The 19,258-nt window shown below is 46.7% G+C and overlaps 1 protein-coding gene across 6 annotated transcripts in view; it reads left to right on the top strand.

Annotated features, from left to right (window-relative positions):
* The first annotated feature begins 8,912 nt into the window (after window positions 1-8,912).
* The window catches only part of ZFAT (zinc finger and AT-hook domain containing), a 222,358-nt gene continuing 212,012 nt past the window's right edge, over window positions 8,913-19,258 (top strand). For all 6 annotated transcript variants that reach the window (XM_068238055.1, XM_068238053.1, XM_068238052.1 and 3 more), the window contains exons 1-2: window positions 8,913-9,073; window positions 13,394-13,461. The gene's annotated coding sequence lies outside the window, so the exon portion shown is untranslated. The remainder of the gene's footprint in view (window positions 9,074-13,393; window positions 13,462-19,258) is intronic.

Below are 19,258 nucleotides of genomic sequence, written 5' to 3'. Positions count from 1 at the left end.
GCACTCCATGCTCAGTCATATCCTGCTCACTGTCCTTACATGCACCCAGTACGCACTCTTTGCCTGTACCCGGCACTCACATGGCTCCCTGTACCAATTAGCACTCCCGTGGCACCCACTATAGTTTATCACCATCCGCTACTCATTCAGCACACAATACTGCTTAGCACCAATTACAATTTAACACCCAATACAAACGGGACCTTGGTACCCACTGCAGCTTGACACAGACTGTACTTTGGCAACTCATCACCCACTGCAATTTAGCACAAACTGGACCTTTGCATCTTACCACCCACTGCATCTGGGAACCCACTGCACCTTGGCACTTACTGCAGTTTTGCACCTATTATTGCTTTGCAACCACTGCATATTGGCAATCACTTCTTCTTTGCCTGAAAAGAAGCTTGGGTGCTGATCAAGAGGGACAGAGGTTCCCAGTAATAAAAGGTGAGTCTGTGTCTACTCTAGTAGTGGGCCCCTATCACTGCTGATTTGAAGGTGGTGGCACCAAAAGACTTGGTTGGAAGGAGACACCAAGTCTGCCTGATCCTGCTATAAAGGAAGGGAGGGGGGGGGGGGGGACTGCTGCACTACCCTCTTGAGGATCCTCTGCACGGCTCTGCATGTGATTGTTGCGATTGACTAACGGCAATCACAGGGTCAGGAGCCAGGCAACTGGCATTGTTTAAAAGGAATTAAATATGGCAGCCTCTATATCTCTCTCACTTCAGTTGTCCTTGAAAAGGAAATAAATATGGCAGCCTCCTTATGTCTCTCACCTCGGATTCCTTTTAAACCTGGTTCTCTGGCTGTTCTAGTCTTGTGTCCAGTTTTGTTGACCTTATGCCAAGTGCCACCTCACTTTTATGTCCTTGGCTGAAAGAAGTGGGTCCTTATTTGGTTCATCATGTTGGGTGTCACATAGTTTGGTTGAAAAAAGATATCCATACATCAAATTCAACCAGAGCAGAAGAAGAAGAAAATCTTTATCAAAGTTACAAAAAATGCTAATCTGAGGTTAAACGGGAACTTCAGCCTAAACAAACATACTGTCATTAAGTTACATTAGTTATATTAATTAGAATAGATAGGTAATATAATCTCTTACCCACCCTGTTTTAAAAGAACAGGCAAATGTTTGTGATTCATGGGGGCAGCCATCTTTTTGGTTGAAAGGAGGTGACAAGGAGCAGGAGACACAGTTCCAACTCTCCTGTGTCCTAATTACCCCTCCCAGCTGCACACGCTGGGCTTCAAATGTCATATTCAAAATATAAAAAAAAATTGCACCAAAACAGCAGAACGAGAACAGCAAAATCAGAAATCCCATCATGCTTTGCACAGCATCAGGGGAAAAAAAGCCCGGGCAGTTTTCTACTGTGCAGCTAAAAATGAGGCTTGGATAAGAGAAACAAAGTTCTGATGCTGTGAAACTGTTAAAGAAACACCAAGCCTTTTCAGTGCTGCTGAGTCGATTTTTAGTCCGGAGGTTCACTTTAAGGTGGCCACACGCCAATACATTTTTTTTATATTGTTTTCAATAGCCATTTTTTTTTTCAAATAATTGTAACCTTTGAAACATCTGACAATAGCTCCCACAACCTCTTCCATTTGGGGGGAGGGGAAGGAGGGCTAAGGGGACTCAGTCCTATCTATGGCTGCACGAGCGGAGTGTCATACATTTCCTTCATCTAGGGGCGTGACATGTACTCATTCCTCTCTACTTCACTGTAGCCACTGTACACACTGTACACACAGCACAGTCTCCAGAGGAGTAGCTGGGGCTTTCAGAGCCTGGGGACAAGGACAGTTTTTGCGCCCCCCTGATGGGCCTGGCCACACATCAGAATGTGTTTGCCAGATGTGCCCCCTTCCCCCCTATAGATAGTGATATGTGCCCCCCTTCCCCCCCATTTAGATAGCCAAATGTGCCCCCTTCCCCTGTTCAGATAACCAGATGTGCCCCTCTTCCTCCATTTAGATAACCAGGTGTGTGCCACTTTTTCTTCTGCTGTTAACAATTCTGCACTCTTCTGCAGAGGTAGGGAGAGAAGCAGGGGCACTTCAGGAAACGAGCGAGCCCACTCTGATGCTGGATGCTGAACCCGGGGACATATGTACCTCCTTGCCCACCCATAGCTACGGCTCTGACAGTCTCCCTGTTGCTTCTGTCTCTGCATGTCACGTAACATGGGGAAAAGGCATTTGGAGGGGGGGTGTTAGATCAAATTAAGCCCCTTATCACACCTGTTACTGAGAGATCCAAACTAGCAGATTATCTCAGCCGAGAAGACCAACTGTGATTTTCTCTTACTCACACCCCTCCTGCTCTGTAAGGCCTGGTTCACATTAGTGTTTCCTGTCCGGATTCGCCGGGCCGGATCCGGACTGTATACTGTACAAACGGAACGTACGTTCCGCATAGCAATGCAAAGGCTATGCGGACGTTCACACGTGTCCGTTCCGTACAGTACAGAGCCGGACCGGATCCAGACTCGAAACTTTTCCAACATGCGCTATTTTTTGGGTCCGGATCTCCGGCCCATGCACCCGGACCGGAGCCGGACCTGAGCCTGACAGCACCATCCGGAACACAGAAACCAATGGGAAACGGAAGGCACAGAACACACTGCCTATAAACACCTGACGTTCTACCCCACTTCCTATGCGTATCCAAGCGGCCATTTCGGATGGGGACACATAGGCCAAGCATGTCTGGAGTGGAGCAGCAGTGACAGACGTGCTGGAGCTGTTTTGGCAGTATGTCGGGAGGTGGAGGTGAGGCCTACAGCGGAGGAACCTGATTCTACAGGTGCACCTTCTGCTGACCCCAACATTTTTTTTAATTTAAATTTTGCTATTTTTTGCCCATGGATCCGGGTGGCAGCCTGATGCATGCCTGATGCAAACGGACCGGATCCGGATCGGAACCGTATGGTTCTGATCCGGATCAGGTCCTGATCCGATCAGGATCCGGTCCGTTTGCATGGCAAAACGCAAGTGTGAACGGGGCCTAACACTCCACCATGCACCACGCCCTCAGCCCTCCTCTTCCTCCTATAGCAACGTAACGCATTGCTGGCCTATGGGCTAGGGATGCATCTACAGAACTTTGCACTGAACTGTTGTTCGAGGCGTTGAGTCGATCATTGGGGGGCAAAAGTAATTTTGCATGTGTGCACACTGTACAATTTTTGTTAAAAATAAAACCCATGGTAATATTTCTCCAGCTTTGTCTGTATTGCTCCGTAGCCAAAACCAACTGATCATCTGCGCCATCCAAGCATCCACCGCAGACCGTCATCAGTGATGAAGTGGTCACATGATTACAATGTTCACATTGTGCTGCGGTGCTGTTCAGTTCTGAAGCCCCATTCTTGGCTCCGCTCTGTCTACAGGGACTGAAGTCTTGGAGACTTTTCCTCATCCTGACCCTCTTCAGGCCCGGATTTCATGTTCCGCCCTTCCTCTTTAAGAGCCAAGCAAGCAAAACATCGTCTGTTTCCTAAACTTAGCCGGAGAGATGAAAGACTTCATAATAATGCTGTGCGCAGAACTCGCTCTGATCAGCCAGAATGCTAGGAAATGGTCATTGAATGGCTCAGCGTGGGGCGCCTCAGCCTGCCCTGTAACCCAGCACTCGCCCTCCACTTATGTAAGGGGATTATTATCACTACAAAAGAAAAAAAATTCACTGTTTTTAACTTTTTCGTTTATTAAAGTGGACCTGAACGCTTGTGCAGCACAGAAGGAAAACAAAGAGAAATGCACCCTGTATGTATTTAGAGAGTTTAGCCTGTCTGATTCCCCCTCACCTGTGACTAACAACCACTGTAATTTTATCTCTCAGCTGTGCCAGCTGGCTGCCATGGTAGAACAGCTAATTTGTAAACACAGGATGTTAACCCTATGTCTGCTTCCATGAAAGCTCAGGTCCACTTTTAAAGTGTCATTGCAGTTACAGAAATGGGAGTGGGCAAGCTTCAGTGTGGTTGGGGAACAAATTCAGTGGATTGTTTTTTTTTTTTTTTGCACAGTTTTCATTAGATAGGGCTGTTGTCATTACATCACAGAATTTTTATGGGGCACACACATCTAGTTTTGATTGGGCAATCACTGGTCAATTTTACCACCTCCTTCTAGTATGATTGTGTACTGATAGTGATTGTGTATAGGGCCGGTTCTCCCATGAAGCAAGGTGAAACATTTGCATCAGGCACAGAGATTACAGAGGCAGCACGTTTGTACTGTGTTTACACTAACAGCATGTAGTCAGAGTAGGAGGAGAAGGGGAAGGAGAGCGAGGTGAAGAGGTCATCATTGGGGAAAAGAAGCTTGTTGTGCTGTGTGAGGAGTCTGACAGTGAGTGAGGAGTGGGGAGGCAGGAGAGCAGCAGTGTTTCATTTGACTTGCACAGCAGAAGGGAGTAGATGGCACTGCTGTCCTGAGGAGGAATGGAGGACGGCCGACTGGGTGAGCGGTTTGCTTGTCTCAAGTTTGCCTCAGGCAGCGGAAAGTCTAAAACTGGCCCTGATTGTGTAGTTCTGATTGTTTGGTTAAGCTCTCATATTACAGTACAAAGAAATGGTAAAATTGGACAATCAAAATTGCTGCGCCCTTACAGCTTGCTGACGTCCGTTAAACACCTTCAACTTTGATTAGCCAATCACTGACCACTTTTACCACCTCCATGCAGTATGAGGGTTTACCTACACAATCTGCTCATAGTATTCAATATCTGTTGATCCCTCATACTGCAAGGAGGTGGAAACATTGGTCAGTCATTGGTCAATCATATTGGGCTCTATTCTCAAAGAGCCAAATTTTCCGCAAAATGTTACCGCTATATTCCCGCCAGCGGTAAACTCCGCATTTTTTCCACATTCACTAATGTTTTCCGCATGCGGGAAAAAAGATGCGGAAACAGCCATTATTCATGCGGGAATCATGCGGTAAAAAGGTCGCATGAAAAACTGTTTAAAAAAAAAAAAGTTAAAGTCCAGCAAGCACAGCCCTTAAGCCTCCAGACTTCATTAAAGTCAATGGGATGCGGAATATATCACCTACTACTTGTAGGTGATAAAAAATCGGTAATTAACGACGAAATGATGCGCCTGAACATTTTTGAGAATTGATCTTTTATTGCGGAAAATACCGACTTTTGCGGAAAGTTTTCCGCAAGAATCCCGCACTTTTACCACACTTTTTCAGCATGAGGGAAAAACATGCGGAAAATTTTGAGAATTCCAACTTCACGGTATTTTGGGTGCAAACTTCCCGCATGTACTTTACCGCATGCGGGAAGTCTTTGAGAATAGAGCCCAATGTGTGTGTTACTGCGCATTCTGTGGCTCCAAACTGAGCAGGTCAGAGGAGCATCCCTATAGCTTTAGCGCATTCCCTTGTAAAGAAAGGCTGATCTTACTCCTCCCTTCACTCACCCAGCAATGCCCTCATCGGTGGATTGACAGTAGTTGGGAAACATCACATTCCACATAGAAAATGAAGTAAAGGGGAAATGGGGGGTAATGCATTATGCTTTGCCTCCCTGTGTGCTATTATAGTGATGCCACTCTCCTAGTAGCTTTACACAGTCATTGTAAAATGCTATTCAGAGGTTGTGACAACTGCTGTATCCACAAGGCTGTCACTAGACTGGAATGGTTGTTGTAGGGAATGTTGTCAGCTCTGCTTTCCAGATGAAGTGTACACATACCTCCCAACTTTTTAAGAGGAGAAAGAGGGACACTTAGGCCATGCCCTTACCACACCCCTGATCACACCCCCATCACACCCCTAGTCACACATACAATAAAGATTTCATAAGAAAAATATGTTGTTTTATAATTCAAACCACACTGATCCTTTCTCTCCTGGGTCAATTTCCTTCATAGTAACATTTTAAAATTAGTAATCTATCAATTTAAAGGATGGGAATAAAGTTTAGAGTCGATCAAACACAATTTTAGTAGAGAAATACATATATTTACATAGCAAGAGGGACAAAGTCCTGAAAGAGGGACAAATGAGGAGGAAAGAGGGACAGAGGGACAGGGCTCCCAAAGAGGGACTGTCCCTCCAAAAGAGGGACAGTTGGGAGCTATGAGTGTACATACGGGTTCACACAAGTCAGGCCACTTTCTAGGCTAAATAACTCTCATGGCAAGTTTATAACATTCTCTACGACGCCCCCCGCCTTAGGCACACTGTGGTGATACGGTAGCTGGTGCTACCGCTCCCCCAGGGGCGTAGCAATAGGGGGTGCAGAGGTAGCGACCGCATCTGGGCCCTTGGGCCAGAGGGGCCCCGAAGGGTCCACCCTCTATCACAGTATTAGCTCTCTATTGGTCCTGTGCTGGTAATAATCACTTCTATAGATGCTTTGAATAGTAGTAATCCTTAACACACTGTTCCCCATCCCCTTCTTGCACCTCTGACACTGTAGTTGCCATTGGCAGGTTTTGGTGCGCCATATCAATTGTTATGTATAGAGTGCTTGGGGGGGGCCCCATGTAAAACTTGCATCGGGGCCCACAGCTCTTTAGCTACGCCACTGCGCTCCCCTCCATATTAAGTAGCACCCAGCATAGGCACCCTGGGTAGGCAGTGGAGACCCCAGTATTAGGTAGCCAGACGTGGCCCTCCTCCCCACAAACACAGTAAAGGCAGCCAGGCATAGCCGCCTCCCCCCTGATTTTAGGCAGCCATGTACCCCCCTCCAGATGCGTATCTACAGGGGTGCAAGTATGACATGTGCCATAGGCGCCTGGTTCTGGGGGCTGCACCATGCTATCCCTGGTGTTCTCCATATAGATCCTAGTTTTTGTCTGGGGACATTCTGCTGCCATGTTACAAGTTGCATAATTGTTATTTGGGGGATATGTGAAGCTTGAATATTGTTATACTGTAGTCTTAAAGGCTATGCCTCATGTTAACTTGGACACAACCAACTCCACAAAACTACTGCACCCTATATTTTTCAGAACTAGCGCTCTGCCATCATCTCCCCCCCATCTCTGAGGGCAGATTTCAGCGTAAGCCATAGGTGCTGTTTTCCCTAGATACGCCTCTGCCCCCCTCCCCAGTATTGGTAGCTAGTGTGACCCCCTGCATAGGTAGCCAGGGGTTCCCCCAGTATTAGGTACCCAGCGTAGCCTCCCCCACCCCATATAGGTAACCAATGGGGCACCCAATATTAGGTATCCAGATGTAACTCCTGGTCTCCATGGCAACAGCTGCGAGTGTCATCCTTTAACCTGCCGGTGCTGGGGAGCCGTGTGACGGCGGACACTGCTGTAGCCATGACGACGGGATGCCTAGGCGGAAGGTGGATCATGTGTGTCCGATGCTGGATCCTAGAGAGTTTAGTCACTTCACCCCTTCGCCCCACACGTTTCTCTCCCCTCTGCCAGCAGCCATTTCACCCTAAACACGGGCCTCATATGTACGTTTTCACTATGTCTGGGTTTGTCCATTTTTTTCCTCCAGGGCTGTGGAGGCGGTACAAAAAACATTCCACTCCGGAAAGCGATTTTGCCAATGTTTTTTTTTAGAGATTTGAGAGTTTTCAAATTGCTTTTGTAAGCGCTTTTGTAAGCGCTTTTGTTTGGCAATTAGGGCCCTTTTCCACTAACAATCACCAGCGTTCGCACTAAACGCTAGCGATTGCGATTCAGCAAAATTCCAAATTCTCCCGGCGATTGCGATCGCGATTTTGCTATGCAATGCACTGCATAGCAAAATTGCAGCAAAAATCGCTCCGCATCACGATTAAGTAAAAAACGAATCGCGGTAGTGGAAATTGCCTACCGCGATTCCTATGTTATTTGGCAAACCGTATCATTTTAAAAATCACTAGCGGTTAGCGATTTTTTGATTCAGCATCGCAATCAGCGCTAGTGGAAAAGGGCCCTTAGTGTTTTTTGTTTTTTTCCAACAATCAGGGAGTGACCTCTTTGACCTGGAACTGAATCACTTTAACGTGCTTTGTGAGGAAAAGCTCTCACAAAATTGCTTAGCAAAGCGCTTTGTAAAGTGCTTAGTGATTTTCCTAACGCAATCGCTCTGAAAATGGTGCAGGACCCGCGTTTGAATTCATATCGATTTTTTGCTGTAAAAATGTTATTTTTTTCTGCATTTTCACTGTAAAAATATCAATTTTTTGCATTTTCGTGAATGCGAAAACAAGCCATTTTTGCGAAAATTTCCTCAAAATCAAAAATGGCATTTTCAATGCACAAATGACTGGTGAAAATCTGCAAGCACCACTGTCCTGAGTTATCCTTTGTTCATGCCTTATGTACAGGTGTATGTATAGAAATACAAATTGTGTGAATGCGGAAGACAATTAAGCCTCCTTATTGACCATACCTACTTATGTAGGGCTCTGTCTACCCTCAAGGCTGGATCCTCACTTTTAAGCGCTTCTGTGAGTGCTTGCATTTGATTAGCGCTTGTTAAAAAAAAAATCGCTCCCAGTCACTTTCATTAAAATCGCTGTAAAAATTGCGTACAATAGTACACGATCGCGGGAATTTTTTTAACACAATTTTTACTGTAATTTTAATGAAAGTAAATGGGAGCGATTTTTTTAACAAGCGCTCAGCTAGAGCTAATCAAATGCAAGCGCTCACAAAAGTGCTTAATGTGTGGATCCAGCGGAATATACACCTCATGGTAGACATTTATGTCTTGTTCTTGGTTCAGTATCTTTCTGATAATCACACAGAAGCTTCGTCTACAAGAACATGGTGGCTTGTTTTGAGACTGGAGACACTTCCGGAATAGAACTCATACTCTAGCAGCCACACGCTAAAAACACGCCCACCAGTCAGGTCTGACCAATCATCAGCCTGCTCCTCGTTAGCACGCTGTTGAGGCGTGGTGAGAGCGCCTGCGTCCGGATTGGCGGAGAGTTCTTGCTCTGCACGGTGATTGGCTGGCGCTGCAGCTGCAGCGAGGATTTGGCGGCTTCCGGTGCAGCAGATGTGTCTGTTTTGTTATTGAGAGAGTTGTGCGATGTGCCGGTTGCTATGGTGAAGCTGGAGGGGACGCAGCCCTTCTAGAGCAGGCAAGTGTCTGTGTGTGTGTGTAGCGCGGGCTGGAGGAGGCAGCCAATCACAGGCCTCCTTTCTTGCTGGGTCCCGGCCCGTGGCTTGAGAGAGGAGTTCTGATTGGTTCTTCATTCTGTTCAAAGATGGCTTCCAGAGGAAAGTGTGTAAAGTGAACCTGTCAGCTGTTATTTGGTCCCAGTGTCTGAGGAGAGCCTCTGGGTGGATCTGCTGATCAGCAGAGGCTTGCCTGTGATTGGCTGATTCTCCAGTTGCTCCGTGGCTGTGTAAAGCTCTGTACACGCGCTCCACTGCGTAAAGCTCTGTACACGGGCTCCACTGCGTAAAGCTCTGTACAGGCGCTCCACTGCGTAAAGCTCTGTACAGGCGCTCCACTGCGTAAAGCTCTGTACACGCGCTCCACTGCGTAAAGCTCTGTACACGCGCTCCACTGCGTAAAGCTCTGTACACGGGCTCCACTGCGTAAAGCTCTGTACACGGGCTCCACTGCGTAAAGCTCTGTACACGGGCTCCACTGCGTAAAGCTCTGTACACGGGCTCCACTGCGTAAAGCTCTGTACACGGGCTCCACTGCGTAAAGCTCTGTACACGCGCTCCACTGCGTAAAGCTCTGTACACGCGCTCCACTGCGTAAAGCTCTGTACACGCGCTCCACTGCGTAAAGCTCTGTACACGCGCTCCACTGCGTAAAGCTCTGTACACGCGCTCCACTGCGTAAAGCTCTGTACACGCGCTCCACTGCGTAAAGCTCTGTACACGCGCTCCACTGCGTAAAGCTCTGTACACGCGCTTCACTGCGTAAAGCTCTGTACACGCGCTCCACTGCGTAAAGCTCTGTCCACGCGCTCCATTGCAAGGAGCTCGGTACACGCGCTCCAATGCCGTCGCTCGAACCAAATAAAGAACGACGGGTCGGCCAAAAATAATTTTTAAAAAGTGTTTTCGATTATTGTCTAGGTAGACCGATACATCTCGGTTGGTCGGATTGAACAATAATCAGTGTAAAGGTAGCAGTACATCTAGCGATTTTTGACGGCCGATCAACCAAGACACAGCTCGCTCTCTGCTCATATCTGATTGGAGAGAGATCTGTTGGCCGCTATAAACCGCAGGCAAATTCTTGATTGATTTCAGCATGAAATCTTTATGTAGTGACAACGCCCTGGCCGTGTCCCCTCAAATGTAGATGCACCCCCCAACTAACACTACCTACCTTCCCCAGGTGCCCGTGCAATAATATATGGTGTCTACCGCTATCTCCACACTCTTCTTCCTCATTCGCACCAGCATGATGCATGTGTGGGGGTTACATCTACATTTGGGGGCACAACGGCCTGGGGTTTCCGTTGCGTTCATTGTCGATTGGGCATGCTCTTGGTGGCACCAGTTTTAATCAGATTTGATAAATATCGAATCTGATGGTCGATTGGCTGCCAATTCTACTGTTGTTTGGCCACCATTAGTTGTTTGTATTGAACAATAGAAAATTCACATGTGGCTTGTTTCACACTTCCGGGCCCTCATTTTGGCCAGGTACTTTGCGACGCTCCGAGCAAATTAAAAAAAAAATCTATTTATCCGGGACTTCCTCCTGCCCCTGCAGCCATCCTGTGCCCTCATCGCAGCTCCGCCTCCAGCCGGTGTCCCGGGCATCTACTGCATCTGCGGAAGGGCTGCTGGCGGTCGCGCTCACGTGGTCTGGTGTGTACTATACAGGTGCAGTGGATGCCCGTCGGCATCTGCAACAGAGAGGACCCCCGTGCCACCGGCTGGAAGCGGAGCTGCGATGAGGGCACAGGACAGCTGCCAGGGGCTAGAGGAAGCCCCGTGTAAGTCGATTTTTTTTTTTATTTGCTTGCATCTTTCCTTTAATGGGATTCAGCCTGAAACCTCATAGGGTACAGTTCTCCAATCACAGCACCCTTTTACAGCACAAAGCGTTGTGATGGGCCAGTGTGGGCATGGTTTACTACAATCTATCACAAAAATGGTTGATTTGCATATATTCAGCAGTGATGCACTGGGAGACGTCCCGTCCTCAGGATAGTTAGTAGGGCTCCAGCAGTCAGAGGTGTCCTTATGGGAAGCTTGCGTGCAGAGCACTCCACTGCTCACACGCTGTTTTGCGACAAGCTCCTCTGTCCCTTCGCTTAGCTTCGGCTAATCTCTGCTCCGGACACCACCCGCTGATGTTGTAGACACCACACAGGGCTCTGGACACCATGCTGCTTCGCTTCCCAGGTCCTCTCCTCTCTCTTCGCCCGGCTCCCAGCATTGCAAAAGTACGGTAGATAGCAGGCAGACAGTTAAAATGGATTTTCTCGTGGGCTGCAGATTCTAACTTGAAAAGTAGCCGCGGGATACGGGAGAAACAGTGGTGCACTTTGGGGGGAGAAAAAGTGTGTCTTATGGTCCGAAAAATACGGTACATATCTGATTGTGACTGTATATATGATGTGTACACAGGAATCTCTTATATATACTAAATAATATCTATGCTGTAAGAATAAAGCCTGATGTCTAGCTGTGTCACTAATAGAGATGGTCAATGAGATGGAAATCATTCTGCGCTGATGCTGGTTTATGCAAATTTATGCACTCGCTTTGCTCATGAAATCAAATAATTTGATATGTTGTTAAAATTTGGTTTGAATACGAATGAAAGGGTACCTGGTTGAGACGGATGAAAAGAAACGTTTTATACATACCTGGGGCTTCCTGCAGCCCCCTTCAGGCTAATCAGTCCCTCGCTGTCCTCCTCCACCACCTGGATCTTCTGCTATGAGTCCCGGTAATTCAGCCAGTCAGGGCAGTCCGGCCACATGTGCCTTCCACAGACAGGAGCGTTCTGCACCTGCGCAATAGTGCTGCGCTGGTGTAGTACACTCCCGGCGGCGGAGTGTGTGCATGCGCACTACGCCAGACTGGCTCAAGTACCTGGACTCATAGCAGAAGATCCAGGTGGCGGAGGAGGACAGTGTTGTGCACATTGAACACAGAGGTGTTGTCTATTACCCATAAACCTGGTTCAGATTGTACCTGAAGAATGTGTAATAGAGGAAGAATCCCCTCATTCCCCTGCAGAGTACCTGCACATCACGCTTACATGTACCCACAGTCACATTGCCTAGGGCCTGATCCATGTTCAGATTGTGCATAAAGAATGTGTAATAGAGGAAGAATCTCCTCATTCCCCTGCAGAGTACCTGCACATCACTCTTACATGTACCCACAGTTACATTGCCTAGGGCCTGATAGGTGTTCTTTGTTCCTGTCTGTACCTTCTACAAGTACTCTTACCAAGGACTAGGTTTAGTCTATGACTAAACGTATTAGAGGCAGAAGATCCGCTGGATATCCAGGTTACTGGTATTGTTTAAAAGGGAATAAATATGGCAGCCTCCATATCCCTCTCCCTTCAGTTGTCTTTTAGAAATTCTGAAACGTTGGCAGTTAAAGCAGTCATCAGGCAACATATAGTAAAATTAGTGGTACTTACCGGGGGCTTCCTCCAGCTCCAAGCTCCCAGGACGTCCCTCGCCGCAGCTCTGCCCGCAGCCGTTCGACGCAGGTCCGTCCCGGTATGATGTCAGAGCGACCTCCGGGTCGTTCTGTACTGCGCCTGCGTGAGCGGCGCTGTCAATCACCGTCACGTGGGCCGGAGCAGACTGCGCAAGCGCAGAACTACTGAGCCTGCGCAGTCCGCTCCGGCCCACGTAGCGGTGATTGACAGTGCCGCTCACGCAGGCACAGTACAGGCCGACCTGGAAGTCGCTCTGACGTCATCGCCTGGGACCGGGACGGGGCTGCGGGCAGAGCTGCGGCGCGGGACATCCTGGGAGCTTGGAGCTGGAGGAAGCCCCTGGTAAGTACCACTCATTTTACTATACGTTGCCTGATGACTGCTTTTAAGAGATGAATTTCATGTTACATTGTTTAAAGCAACAAGATTGTAATATGCAAATTAGAGTCGGAGTTGGTGGATTTTTGTACTGACGCCACAGCCCTGGTGTTTATGCGGCTGGAGGAAGGCCCAGGTAAGTATCAAATCTTTAGTTTACAAGATCTCTGGTACTCTATAAGTTGCAAGTCAAATACTGTATTTTGCGTTCTGATAATGTTGAATTTTTTTTTTTTTATTGCTACAGTAATCTGATTTTGCCACTAGAGGGTGCTGGTAGATCATCAGGTTATGCTGGATATTCAGGATGTCTTATTATATGCTTTATTCTATAAATACAGACCTGGCATTGTCATATGATTGTGAATTTATTTACACACATTTCATGGTACATTATTATTGTTTCGTTCTTTCTTAGAGTTCCTTATGATTACTCCAAAGGATGTGAACCTTGAATCTGCGGCATGACGATAGCCTTCATTTAAAGTAAGTACTTCTTATAAAAACAGTGATACCAGTATCCCTGAACTGAGAGGGATATGGAGGCTGCCATATTATTTCCTTTTAAACAATGCAGATTGCCTGGCAGTCCCACTTCAGTGTTCTCCCCAGGCTCTTTTAGCCGGGTGCTCCACCCGGCTAGTTTTGGTGACCACCCGGCTGTTTTCGGCTCACCTCCTCATATTCTTTAAGCAGAGTTATACACAGAAGCACTGGCCTTGCATTCTCCCATCTCACCCCACCCGGCTAATTTTTCATGCCACCCGGCTACTATTTCATGCCACCCGGCTGGAAAAAAATTCTGGTGAGAACACTGCTACTTGATTCCCTGCCTCTGATACTTTTAGCCACAGACCCTGAACAAGCATGCAGATCAGGTGCTCTGACTGAAGTCTGACTGGATTAGCGGCATGCTTGTTTCAGGTGTGTGATTCAGCCACTACTGCAGCCAAATAGATGAGCAGGACAGCCAGGCTACTGGTATTGTTTAGAAGGAAATAAATATGGCAGTTTCCATAGGTCTCACACCTCGGGTTCCTTTTAAAGGGAAACTGAAGAGAGAGGAATATGGAGGCTGTCATGTTTATTTCCTTTTAAGCAATACCAATTGCCTGGCAGCCCTGCTGATCCTCTTCCTCTAATACTATTAGCCGTAGCCCCTGAACAAGCATGCAGCAGATCAGGTGTTTCAGACTTTAAAGTCAGATCTGACAAGACTAGCTGCATGCTTGTTCTGGTGTTATTCAGATACTACTACAGAGAAATAGACCAGCAGGGCTGCCAGGCAACTGGTATTGCTTAAAAGGAAATAAATATGGCAGCCTCCGTATACCGCTTACGTCCGTTCCCTTTTAAAGCAGTACTTTGGAGCTATGCAGTCAGTCTGTAGCAATTTTTGGGTAGTTGGAAGTCCAGAAATGTACCCATTCCGTCTCCTGACATTTTTAAATTACAGTGAACAAATACAATATGTAAAAATGTCTTTGTTTACAGATAAGTCATAATAAAGTACTCTGCTGTAAGAATAAAGACCATTGTATAGTTGTTTCTCTAGAGCGCAGGTGTCAAACTCAAGGCCCATGGGCCAAATCCGGCCCTCCTAATAGCCTAACGTGAACCAGAGGCGAAGCACCCTCATGTATTTTACCATATATATCAGTGGGAACATTAGAGAAAATGCCTACCCTGCTCTCTGTTTCATTATCTACTGCTCAGCCTGCTTGTTATCAGCCCTGATAAAATCCCGACTGAGCATTCAGTCTGGCTTTGCTCAGGAATCGTTATAGCTGGGTCTGTCTTCTCTGATGTCTTTTCAAACCCAAGCCTGCCCCCTTCTGGCTCTGCTATAATTCCCTTTTTTATCTATTTCTTGCTCTCAGGGGCCATTTTCTGCTAGGAAAGTGTTTTATAGTTGGTATTTCTTATCAGTGAGGGTCACACTGTAGTCACTTCCTGTCTGAGTCAGGACTGAGTCAGCCACTTACATACCTGATATTTAACTCTTTCAGGCAAAGAAAGAAAAACAGGAACACAGCCTAGTTATTTGTGTGCTAGGCACTGTACATACCCATGTCTATCTCATCATGTCACATGTCACTTCGGGTATCCTTTAAGGGCTCTGCCTCTGCCACAGAAGACCTCTCTGCTCTTCTTGCTCAGTAAGCCAGCACCTATTTAGTGAGGACCTTGGGCAAGACTCCCTAACACTGCTACTGCCTACTGAGCACTGCAGCTCAAGCACTTTAAGTCCGTCAGGAGAAAAGTCTAGCATTTGCATCAGTCCGTTCAGAACAGATATCTTCAGTCCCTTCCAACAAGCAGGAAATCACAACAGCTACTGTGGAATCACCCCAATCGCCTTTCATTGCTCTTGCACTTTTGTAAGCGCTGATGATTCTAAAATGCTCCTGAAATCTCTTAGCTGGCTTCGGCTTGAGATCCATTAGATCTAAACACCCTTTTTACCCCCGGAATTTCTCCCGATTTCTAATGGCTATAGCAGCTGCTGTGCCCCCCCCCCCCCCCCCTTCTAGCTGTCCTTATTTACAGAAGTCACAGATGCTATCTTCACATCTTCCCTCTGGATAAACTCTTTGAAGCAGTTGTCCTAATTGCCCACCCCCTCTGTTGGTAGAAAGGTATTGTTTATGTCTTTCTGATCTGTGCCATAAAACAATTACATTAGTCCTTAACTGCCTGAAACCTCTGCAGTTGGGCTGACATAGGCTAATAAAACCTCCTGCTAAACATTTACATGTAAAAAGAAACGGTAAAACTGAACTTTTTTAATAATGAGACGTATTGTTGGCATGCATTTTTAATGTGCTATTGAAATACCCTGGTTGCTAAAAATGGTGCTTGGTTCACTTTAATGTCTTCAGGAGTATACGCTTACACTCCCCAGTGACCAGACTATTTTTGCACTAATTAGGCCACTACAGCTTTAAGGGGTCACTGCAGGGTCGTAAACTCAGCACACTTGAGTGATTGAGTTAGATTGCCTTAGATTGCAGCGCTGTACGTTGTAAATAGACAGCGTTTCGCCGTTGCGGCATCGCCGCTGGGAGACTGATAAAGGAGCGGAGTTCCTGGGATGTTTCTTTAACCATTTCTGCCGCCCGGACGTGAAGCTCACGTCCGGGCGGCTGCTCTGCTGCGGTGCCACGATTCGGCGCGATCCCGTGGGCACGCCCCCGTGGTGTCCCCCGGTAGCCCTGGGATCAGTGAACGGGAACATGATTCCCGATCAACGATCCGTGTCTCCAGCAGAAAAAACCGACGCGCTCTTACTAGAGGCTTCAGTCTTTCCACACATACAATTTTTGGCGTCGCCTTTGTGCTTCCGGTTAGCGAGAAGCACAAGGAGGGAAAAAAAACTCATGGTGGCCATCTTGTGGCCAAATAGTAAAACTACATCTACATATTTTTTACATTACAATTTAAACATATAATAACATTAAAAATTAACTGTTTATTTCCCACACCAAAATATTACTCAAATAAAATTTATAATGGGAAAAAAAATTACAATTAAAAGACATAGATCAATAAATTGTGATAAGTAGTGATAAAGTTATTAGCGAAAGAATGGGAGGTGAAAATTGCTCTGAAGCATAAGGTGAAAAATCCCTGCGGGCTGAAATGATTACTTTCTTTGCAGATGTACCCAGAGTTGTTTTCACCCAAGGCTACATCGGCTCTGCCTGGTACTGCTGGTCAGGTTTGCCTCAGTGTGGTCTGGGTTCAGTAAAGAAAAGATGCGCACTCGAACGATGGGCTGACTTGGATATCTATGCAATCATACAGAGACAGTATGTACTTAAAGGTGCAGATGCCCCAATGCGCTTTATATAGCAAAATCCCCAGTATCCGGCACCGGCCGGAATTGCCTGATGCCGGCTACATGTGCTGGCCGGTTGCTTGGGGAACCAGCCGAAAAAGCACAATTAAATAAAGATATCACTGAGAATCCCCCATGAACTGATCGACTAGTCCAAAACCTTTCAGATCTGAACTTGCTGTAAGTGACAGACCCATAGGAAAAAGGATAATTTATAGAGAACCAGAGACGAAGCACCCTCATGTATTTACCATATATATCAGTGGGAACATTAGAGAAAACACCTACCCTGCTCTCTGTTTCATTATTTACTGTTTAGATTGCTTCTTATCAGCCCAGATAAAATCCCCGACTGAGCATTGTCTGGCTTTGCTATAATGACTCAGCTATAATGATTCCTGAGCAGAGCCACAAGGGGGCAGGCTTGGACTTGAAAAGACAGCACAGAAGACAGACTCAGCTATAAAGATTCCTGAACAAAGCCAGACTGAATGCTCAGTCGGGGATTTTATCAGGGCTGATTACAAGCAAGCTGAGCAGTGAAGGATGAAACCGAGAGCATGGTGTTTTCTCTAATGTTCCCACTGATTATATATAGTAAAATACATGAGGGTGCTTCGTCTCTGGTTCACGTTAGGCTATTAGGAGGGCCGGATTTGGCCCATTTTATTGTGGGACAGATCTACAACTGAGGGCTGGTGCACACCTAGAGCGCCTCTGAGTGCTTTTCAAAACCCCAGCACTTTGAAAAACGCTTGGCTAATGTATTTGAATGGGATGGATCAACCCAGAGCGATGTGATTTCCCCCCCCCTCCCCCCCATGCAAATGTGGGCCCTGCAGCATTTCTGACGCGATTCAGCCACTAGAAGAGAGCGATCTTTTAAGGGTGTTTTTTTTTTTTTTTCTTTTACAAAAGCTGTACATATCTAGCTCTACTGTACAAAAAAAAAAAAAAAAAAAAAAAAATGCTACAACAGAACACTCCCAGCCTGCTGCTGTCTGTCTGCAACTTCGCACTGTGGGCCAGATTTATCAAGAGTGTCTGATAGTGCAGATTCCCTCTAAAGCACCATCTACACGATACGATTCTTTTTACGATCCGATTAAATCCGACATGTTTGATCAGGATGCGATTCGATTCAATTCGATTTGCCATTGCATGAAATGGGAGGAGCTAGAAAGGTCTCTCAGACAGTGCAGTGTGTGAGGGGAATTCCCGTTACTGAGGTAACCAACACACCTGCTGTATTGATAGCAGCAGGCTCTGAGGAGGAATTCAGCAGGGGGGAGGAGCACTTTACAAATCCTGTATAGCCTGCACTCTGCATTCATATCTAGCCTGCAGTTCTATATCTGTAGAACTGCTATCAAGCACTTCTTAATCTGTGCCAGTTTAGCGATGGATTTGCACATTTCTTAACTGCAGTGCAGCTCTAGAAATTCATGCTAAATTGCCACTATTACCTAGGATTCAAGAATCTTCTTACTATCATGCAGAACTGGTTAGAACAGATTAAGAAGAAAAAACTGTTGGTAATGCGTTGATAAATCTCCCCTACAATTCCTATTGCAACACCCCCCCCCCAATAAGTATCTTCCTCCCAGACTGTCTCTGGCTTGGCTTCCTGCTTGTACATCTTCTCTAGTGCAGATGGTTTTGCTGCAGGCAAGGTGACTCTCTGCCTGGAGCCCTTTATTTCCTGTGTAATGATAACTTCATATTCTATAGACAATAATGTCATCTGTATGAATGGCAGAAGGGGAGATCTGCAGTCTTCAGCCCACAGCGATGACTGCAGACTGGCCTGGAATTTGGGCCTTGCACGTTCCCCACTGCCCGGCCCACACACTTTCCACTTGCAGCCGTTCCTGAAACCTGACTCCAGCTACAGGTATTGCAGGACATGATTAAGATACAAGGCAGAGATCTCCTATAAAGTCAGACCTCAGTGATTCCAGGGAGAGCTGTCCACATCACCAGTGCCTAGGCTTAGCTCAGTAGACTGGTCTCTTAACGGGAACGCGCAGTGAGATGGGTATGGAGGCTAACGTGTTTATTTCCTTTCAAACAATGCAGATTGCCTGGCTTTCCTGCTTATCCTTTGCCTCTAATACATTAAGCCATAGCCCCTGAACTAGCATGCAGATAAGATATCTATGACCAATCTGACAAGATTAGCTGCTTGCTTGTTTCAGGTGTGTGATTTAGACCCTACTAACTGGAAAGATCAGCAGGACTGCCATTCAACTGCTATTTAAAGATGGGCCGAAGTATTTGCCAGGCGAATACACGTTGGATTTAAGTCACCCCCTATACATCATCATTGAGCTAAACTTTGACCCCTTACCTCACAGTCAGCAGACACATGGCAGCCAATCCTGGACCGCCCCCCACCTATCAGAAAACCAGCACAGAAGCCGTTTTGCAGTCTGTGTTTGG

This window comes from Hyperolius riggenbachi, chromosome 5, assembly GCF_040937935.1.
Source record: "Hyperolius riggenbachi isolate aHypRig1 chromosome 5, aHypRig1.pri, whole genome shotgun sequence".
In the NCBI taxonomy this organism is placed as follows: domain Eukaryota; kingdom Metazoa; phylum Chordata; class Amphibia; order Anura; family Hyperoliidae; genus Hyperolius; species Hyperolius riggenbachi.
Note: the sequence above shows the minus strand (reverse complement) of the source record. Positions and strands in the feature narration are given on the sequence as shown.